Source organism: Musca domestica, unplaced genomic scaffold (genome assembly GCF_030504385.1).
Source record: "Musca domestica strain aabys unplaced genomic scaffold, Musca_domestica.polishedcontigs.V.1.1 57, whole genome shotgun sequence".
NCBI lineage: Eukaryota > Metazoa > Arthropoda > Insecta > Diptera > Muscidae > Musca > Musca domestica.
In genome coordinates this window covers 167,311-175,960 of record NW_026712358.1, presented here as the reverse complement: position 1 = coordinate 175,960, position 8,650 = coordinate 167,311, and the positions used below count along the sequence as shown (strand labels likewise).

Here is an 8,650-nt window from a genome sequence, read left to right as displayed (position 1 = left end):
ATCCAAATTTTTAAAAATAAATATATATTTTTCAAACTTTCCACATTTTAATGTATAAACAACACAGGTCAGGTGCGACTATGGACAATATTGGCACTCTCGGCAGCGTACCTTTCCCTCAAATGAAATCAATGTCCGATATTCTTCAAACTTCGAGCGTCCAATATTTTCTACCAACTTTACGCCTTCAATGAATATGTGAAATGTTGTCTTCTTTCTGGTAATTTCCCCACAAAGGGAAGTGGACACATGTCGAGATTAATAAACATTTTCGGGTTTTATTGTGAAATCAGCATCCGGACGTTAAGTTCGAGGAGTTAAAATCGAATGATAAACTTAATAATATAATCGCTAAAGGATGTTGGAGACTATAAAAAAGGAATATTTGGCACGCCAAGGTTGTTAGTTTTCAGACTCGACAGTGAACACAACAGCAGCGACATCAGGCAAAAAGTGCTCAAGTTCCGACTAGCGTCATCGGCAGAAGCAATACTCAGCCATTACCTTTTGACATCATCAATGCGTATAAATAGCCTCTTGTCCGATTTTAACTTAGATACTATTACCGCCATAAACTTAACTCTATAAATTCCTTTTCTTAAGCATCAGTTTCAATAGCTACCACAAACTCCAAAGCAGCCTTCAAAAACCAAAATAAGTATCTATTACAAAAAACAACATTGGAAATTAGAAATTTTAATGAAACAAAAAGTTGGAAAAATATTTAATTGAATTTGAAAAGTTTTTTCACAAACAAAAATGAAAAAAGGTAAAAACCATATGATTGTCAATTGCACCTTGAGAATTACTATTTTACATGGCCCAATTATAAGGTCGACAAGCAAAACCCGCTGATAACTACATTTTCTGTCAATATAATTCGAATTCGCTTTACAACTTCCACAAATGTCAATAATACTTGCTTTCTTTGTCAAAACATTTATTATTTACATTCCAAAAAAATTGAAAATATGAAAGAAAAGGGGTTTTTTGAATTAACTCCATGCTGCTGACACTGTGGAGACCCAATAATGTAATCCAAATGTTTATACAAAAATACACAAATGCTGTAGACACAGCTAAGGTCTTGCCAAGAATCCCTCATTTGTCCCCCATAAGGAGAATTAAAACAAAGGAACCAATACTAATTTTACAAGTTCTGTCCTGTCCTGTCCTGGGGACCTCTATCATTTGGGGGCAGATCTACCACACTGACGGCTGGCTAGCTGACAAATTTTTGCACCGGCGACAGCTCAGTCTATGGGGCCGCAGTTCTTGTCAATGTGCTAGACCTTGGAAGAGTGGACAAAAAACTAAAAATTATTGCTAGAGGGATGACAAAAAATGACAACGAATCATATGGCTTTTATAATAGGTTTGAATAACCGGTTAATTTGGCACGGTTTTGTAATGCACCGTGCCTGGAGAAATTCCCACCCCACCATGGTATCCCTGTTCTCCTATTCTATTTCCTGGAATACCCCATACTTCGCCCTACCTGTTTAGGACCTACGTTTTCTTACCTTGTGTCTAGTGTATTTCCATATTGAAAATCAAGAATTTCTAAATATCGTTATAAAATTTATTAATTTTAAAGTATTCAAAAAAAAAAAAAAAAAAAAACGCTATAGTTCATCCTCTTTAAATTGAATTCATGATAAATATATAAATTGTGCTCTTAAAAAAACAATAAAATATTTCTTATTTCTTTTCAGGGCTCGATGGCACCAGGAACATTCTTTCCTCTCCTTTAGAGTTAGAGGAGGCTGTGGAAGTGGCGTACATCGGGTATCAACCTTTTCCCAAATAAATGTGTATGTCTTCGTACGTTTAAAGTAGTTGCACTATAATTATATTCACGCTTATTATTATTTTATTTTTTTGCTTCCTTGTTTTTTTTTTTAATTTAATTTTTCTTTCTTTTTTTTTTAGGTAAAAAGGGCGAACAAAAAGGATAACCAACACTAAATTTGTCGGCGATAAGGGCAACAGTAGAGATGCTAGGGTAGCCTAACCCTGAATTGAGCTCGATTCGGAGTTCTGTACCTATTCCGCAAATACGGTAAGTCAAACTAACTCTAAATCCTTTTGTTTAGCCTTTCCTAATAATCTCTCTTTCTTTTCTTTTCATATGCGGAATCTAATTAATTGGCTTGTCGTCCGTCGGTCTGTCCGAGTATGTTGTAAGATTGTCTATTGGGATCGAGAATAATACCCATGCATGCCAGTCTGGTCATGCATAAACACTGCGCCTCCCTCGGTGGATTGAACGGTGTTGAGTGGACTCCCGGTGTGGCCTCCAGTCGTTGTTGATGTTGCTTTTGTCTTCGCGTTCCTTTGAGTTTTTAAAGTCTTTATGTATTGGTATTATTTTTTCATATTTTAAGCAGTGTTTATTTCCTGTTTTTTTTTGTATTACAGTTTTTCTTACAGCTTTGCTTTCGCTTTAATTTTTCTTTAAAGCACTATTTTGTAAGAGCTATATGTGTTAATATAGTTTTATTTAGCTCATTATTTTGCTTAGTTAAATATATAGACACACCTAATTTGTGAAAACCCCGCTATTTCGTTTTATTTGAAGAAAAATAATATTATAAAAACATCTAGTAATTCAATTATTTTCTGTGGCGTTATGTAAATAAATTACAAAGCCTGTGTGGGTACGCGAACGGCATTAGCGGACACTTTCTGTCTGTCTTTTAGGAAGGAATTTAAACATTTTTATCGGGAATGCTGAATTGAGCAAATTACCTCGAGTCCGTTTTCACCATGGTTAAATGCTTTAGCAGAATTGTCTGGGCAGACAGTTAAGAAAATGTTGTTGAAATCGTCCGAGAGTAATTCTGATCCCAATCTAGCTTTATTGCAGAAAAAAACGACACCCAAAGGTAGTTCCGTAGAAATATAACATATCATGGAATATAAGACTTATTGGTGTGTAAAAGAAAGATATTGTTTATGTTAATATATGTAAGAGTATGTGTATGTCATGAATACACATTATCATGGTACATTAAAAAGCCATGGTAGAATTAAGAAGGTAAAGTATTTTAAAAAAAGCATTCCCAACTCTGCATTTTCTGTAATTTACCTTGTCACATTTCACTACATAAAATCAGGTTCCCATCTCTGATATGTGTATGTACAATGGATTTATAAATACGAATTGTGGCAACGAGATGTTGTCAAATGAATAATTTTTGAAAAATTTGTAAACATATGATTGCATGACTTCCCCTCCTTGATTCTACCATGTAAGAAGCTAAGGTAGAGCTACCAGCAAATTACAATCTTTTTCTAAGTGTGCCCGACTTCTGCCAATTTTGTACATGTATTTATTGTTTTGAAAGATAAAAACAAAATATTATCAAAATCAATGTTTGGAAGGCGTGTGAATTGCGAAACGCGCATTAAATCTATTCGCCAGTTTTGCCATGGAATTGAAAGATAGAACTGCTTTGAAAATATTTTTGAAAGAAAATCCAGGCATTTCATTTATTTTTCCTGCTGTTTAACTGATTTTAAATATGAGGAAAAATATTGAATACATGAGAACAATATGTTGCATACAAATTTGACAGGAAGCGGGCTGTATTTCCGTAGTTTTACGAAGCTGTTCTACCTCCTTGTTGTACCATGATACATTACATATGAAGGGCTCACAGCTATACCGAACTAAGTCATAAAAACATAATTCGAAGATATTTAGAGGTAAAGTAAATGCACTGCTATTAATTTCTGGAAGGAATATTTTAGTCTACCAAAAGAAAATGTAAAAGTCTATATTCAAAATTAACTAATGATATCAATTTAAAATAAAAATTATTTAAATATATTACTAAAAAAATCTTCAAAAACAAAAAAATCTACTCTGGTTCATTATTACTCTGAATAAAACTTGAAGGTTTCACAGCTAAAGAGAACCAAGTCAAAAAATAAAATAAAGTGTTCGTTATATGACTAAATATAGTTGACTTTAGCGATTAATTTCCCACTAGTTTCGGAGTTTTATTTTGAGTCATGTCTTGGTTTAGCGGCTGGCAGCTGCGAGTGCTTCTGTTGTAATTGAGAACCATTGTGATTTTTAGGAAAATAAAAATAATATAATTTTTTCTTCATTTTGTTACCAGAATTTCAAATAAATAAGCTCTTGAAAATGTTGGAAAAAAGCAAAAAATGAAATAAAATCTTATTTTAATTTTAAAATAATCCGACCAAAAAAGCCCGATAAAAAACAGAATTAACCAAAATTAATTTAAAAAAAAAAAAATAAATTAATGTTAAAATTTAATGTTTATACTATGGTAGAAATAAGAATGTAAAGTCATGCAATTATATGTTTACATGTTTATACCCTCCACTAAAGTATGGAGAGTAAGTTTGTCATTCTGTTTGTATCACCTCGAAATATTCTTAATCAGTATAACATTCTATGTCGATTTAACAATATCAATCCGTCTGTCCGTCTGTGGAAATCACTCTAGCTTCCGAACGAAATGAAGTAAGTTGATAAAAATTTACTCAAATGTGTATTATGTCTGCAGGACTTTTGGTATTCAAACGGGGTCACGTCCTCGTATAGCCTCCATATAACGGTACCTTCGATATTCGGTGTTTTTAGTGATGTTACTTATCGGAACTATTTCAAATTTAGTATTTGAAGTTCATAATGAATATTATGTGCAGGTCCACGTCTTCGTATAGACCCTAATATGCGGCTACATTCGGTATTTTTAAGATTTTAACTGAATTTTTAATGGATTTTAATTTTTTGATAATTGCCAAATTTGTACCAAATGGTGGAGGGTATTCAAAGTTCGGCCCGAACTTACAGCTTTTTTACTTGTTTTTTTTTTTCAAAGTTATGCATTTGACAACATCTCGTTGTCAAAATGTATACTTATAAATCCATTGTACATACAAATCAGAGATAAGAACCTGCTATCTATGCAGGGAATTTGACAGAGTAAATTACACAAAATGCAGAGATGGATATGCTTATTTGAAATTACTTTACCTTCTTAATTTTACCATGGTTTCAACAAATATTTACACATAAAAAATTCGTTATTTCCGTCTTCATCATTTTTGGGGCTGGCAAATATTCCTCATTTTCATAACAGGAAAAATCACTAGTACTGCTATAATTACTATCCATTTATAGAAAACACTGATGTTTTTTTTAATATTGCTGTAAACTAAACACTAATAGTACTGATTCAAAGTGAAACACGCTGACTTGGTTCATTTTTGATTTGAAAAAAGTCGAAAATGACAGTCGTTGACTTAGGTTTTTTACCGTTATCTTTGGAAAGAAACACTTTTTGACATTGTGGTTTACAGAGTAAACAGAGTTTCCATATACGGGGACATTGGCACTAATTTCGGCATTTTTTATTTTTCATGACTTGGTTCGGTATAGCAGTGAGCCCTCCATATAATCAAAACAACTACATCGGTCTTAAAACATTTAATGCATTTTTATAATCAAAGTTACCTTTGCCGTTTTGCACTTAATGTAAAGCAGCGCTAGGCAAATAGCATCCCCATGGTATAATTATTACAGGTAACAGCAAGTCACAGTTGATTTGACTCATGGTAGAAGAATATATAAGAATACAGGTAGTCGCATCGACACAGCTGCTGGGACAATGAACTGTCAAACCGATTTTGGAATTGAAAATGTTGAATGAAAAATTATCGAAATTTGTAAAAATTGTTCAAAAATGCGTGTTATAACAAACTCCGAATGGCGTCGTATAGGAAAACATTTGAAAAATTACTTATTTTTCATAAAACATTTTAAAATTTTTGACATATCAATGTTCCCAAGCGTTGATGCATCTACCTATATTCTTCTACCATGATTTGACTCAATAGTAATAGTAGTTTCAATCGTTTTTTTGATTTAATTCTATTTCTTGATATACAATAGGTATACCCTTTTTGATATAAAATTTCTCTGCAGGGCAATGTAGAAATGTTTTAAGTCTAATAATAGAACAAATCGCCGTTGTACTTAACAAAACGCCAAAGGCGATGGTCCGGATACTTTTTTTGTGGTTAAGGAACAGCGACACCACGTTAGATAATATATTCGTATATTTCATATTTCCTAAAATTGCAAAATTTAGAATACTTTATGAATGTTTGCGGTTTGCTTTCAACTTGAAAGTTATATTGCATTTTTCGAGATTTTCTAGCGATTGCTTGAAGTGTTGAGAGATTAGGACCAACAACTAAACTATACATTCAGGGGAATGATGTGAAAACATTAAAAATAAATATTTTAAGATATATATTTAAGATATAATATTTCAATATTCCATATTCCAAAAATGTATATTTTTGTAATTAAAATAAATTACTGAAAATTAATTATTTTGTTTACATTTTTGGACACATAACTCTGACAAATTTGTATGTGGTTGTTGTTATGATTGTTGTACAACAACACTTGCCTTTACCTGAATTATTCTTCCCATGGGATATCTGTGTGTTCCCCAACACAATTGTAAACCAATAATAGCATGTTTCCATTGGAAACCGAACAACGTTGTTCGCTCTCAGAATTAGGTACACGAATTAACCCGTTCATACAGCACGATTCGTAATTCATAGTAAAATAATTCCTTTTTTTATACCCTGCACCATACTATGGAGGGTATATTAATTTTGTCATTCCGTTTGTAACTCCTCGAAATATTCATGTCAGACCCAACAAAGTATATATATTCTTGATCAGCGTAAAATTCTAAGACGATTTAGCCATGTCCGTCTGTCTGTCTGTCTGTTGTAATCACGCTATCTTTCGAACAAATTGAGATAGAAGGCTAAAATTTTGCACACATGTATATTTTCCCAGTAGGCAGGTTAAGTTCGTAAATGGGCCATGTAGGTCCAAGTTATCATATAGCCCCCATATAACGGTACCTCCCGATATTCGGTATTTTGATGATTTTAGCGACATTATTCACCAGAATTATTTCAAATTTGGTATTTGAAGTTCGTAATGGATACTACAGCCTAAGACAGAAAATTATCTGTGCAGGTCCACGTCTTCATATAGCCCCCATATAACAGTACCCCCCGATATTCGGTATTTTGATGATTTTAGCGACATTGTTTACCGGAATCGTTTCAAATTTGGTATTTGAAGTTCGTAATGGATACTTCATCCAAAGTCAAAAAATGGGCCATGTAGGTCCACGTCTTCATATAGCCCCCATATAACGGTACCCCCGATATTCGGTATTTTAATGATTTTAGCGACATTATTTACAGGGATTGTTTCAAATTTCGCATGTGAAGTTCGTAATGGATACTTCAGCCCATGCCAGAAAATTGTCTGTGCAGGTCCACGTCTTCGTATAGCCCCCATATAACGGTAACCCCATATTCGGTATTTTGACGATTTTAGCTACATTACAAGTAAGCAAAGGCTACAGTCGAGCGGGGCCGACCGTTGAATACCCTACAACACTATAATAAACCATACAGTTTATTAGGCGAAATACTCGACAGAATTTCACAAGATATTGTGACAAATAATAAAAGAAAACCATCAGGTTTCGTTCTCTAATTTTCGAATAATAGCAACTTAAACTAATTTGCTCATTTCCGATTTATTGGTAGATGTTGCACGTAAATGGTCTTCCTAAATCTGGAACCAATATTTCCCAAAGACCTATAATCTCTCAGAAGTGGCAAAAGATTAACATTTATTATTAGTTTTTGACTGAAACGCATCTATATGAGATACAGACAATTGACTATAATCTTCAACGAAATCAGCGTTAACGAAATAGTCAGAAGTGCGTCTTTCCTGTGTTTGTGAATTCTCCAAAAAGTCACAGGAGTGGACATTTTCGTATTTTGTCTACAAATACAAATATTTTTGGATGGCCATCCAAAACTGCTTGGCTTTGCAATGTCCAGTAACCCCCATTCAAATGTGCGTGAGGATCGGGCGATAATTACGACCTCCTGACAATTTTGCAGTTTTTTGGTCCATTTCAAATATATGGCGATCATCTCCAAAAAGAGTAGGCTTCTATTCTGACCCTCATCTTATCTCCATGCAAAATTTCGTAAGGATCGGGCCATAAATGCGATCTGTATATGATATCCTGATATCCTAACTACTTAGTTTTGTTAGCTGTAGAAATATTACCAAATGTTTAATTCAAAATGAAAATATGCCTATTCTGACCCTAGCCCCACCTCCATTTTAAATTTCGTGAAGATCGGACCATAATTGCGACCTGTAGAGTGATTACAAATTAACATGGACAGACGGACAGACGGACGGACGGACATCCATAGCTAGATCGACTCAGCTCGGCGAGATAGGAAGATCCATATATACTTTCCTATGTGGGAAATCAATATTTCGTGGTGTTACATAATTTTTGGCCCAATCAAACTTATAATACCCCCAACACATAGTGTTGTAGGGTATAATAAACAGATTTTTCTTCAAGTTTCGCATTTAAATATTGTAATAATTTATGACAAAAGTTGCCTATGCAGGCCCATGTCGTCGTATAAGCATTCGGTATTTTTAAGATTTTAACAGAATTTTTAACGGTTTTTTTTTTTGGAAATTGCCAAATTTGTACCAAATGGTGGAGGGTATTACAGCTTTTTT

At 33.6% G+C, this 8,650-nt stretch overlaps 1 long non-coding RNA gene across 1 annotated transcript; it reads left to right on the top strand.

The window, feature by feature from the left end:
• The first annotated feature begins 797 nt into the window (after positions 1 to 797).
• Positions 798 to 2,560, top strand: LOC109611636 (uncharacterized). The gene is made up of 3 exons (XR_002194025.2): positions 798 to 1,033; positions 1,716 to 1,814; positions 1,933 to 2,560. It is a non-coding gene; the product is annotated as an uncharacterized LOC109611636 (long non-coding RNA).
• The last annotated feature ends 6,090 nt before the right edge of the window (positions 2,561 to 8,650 follow it).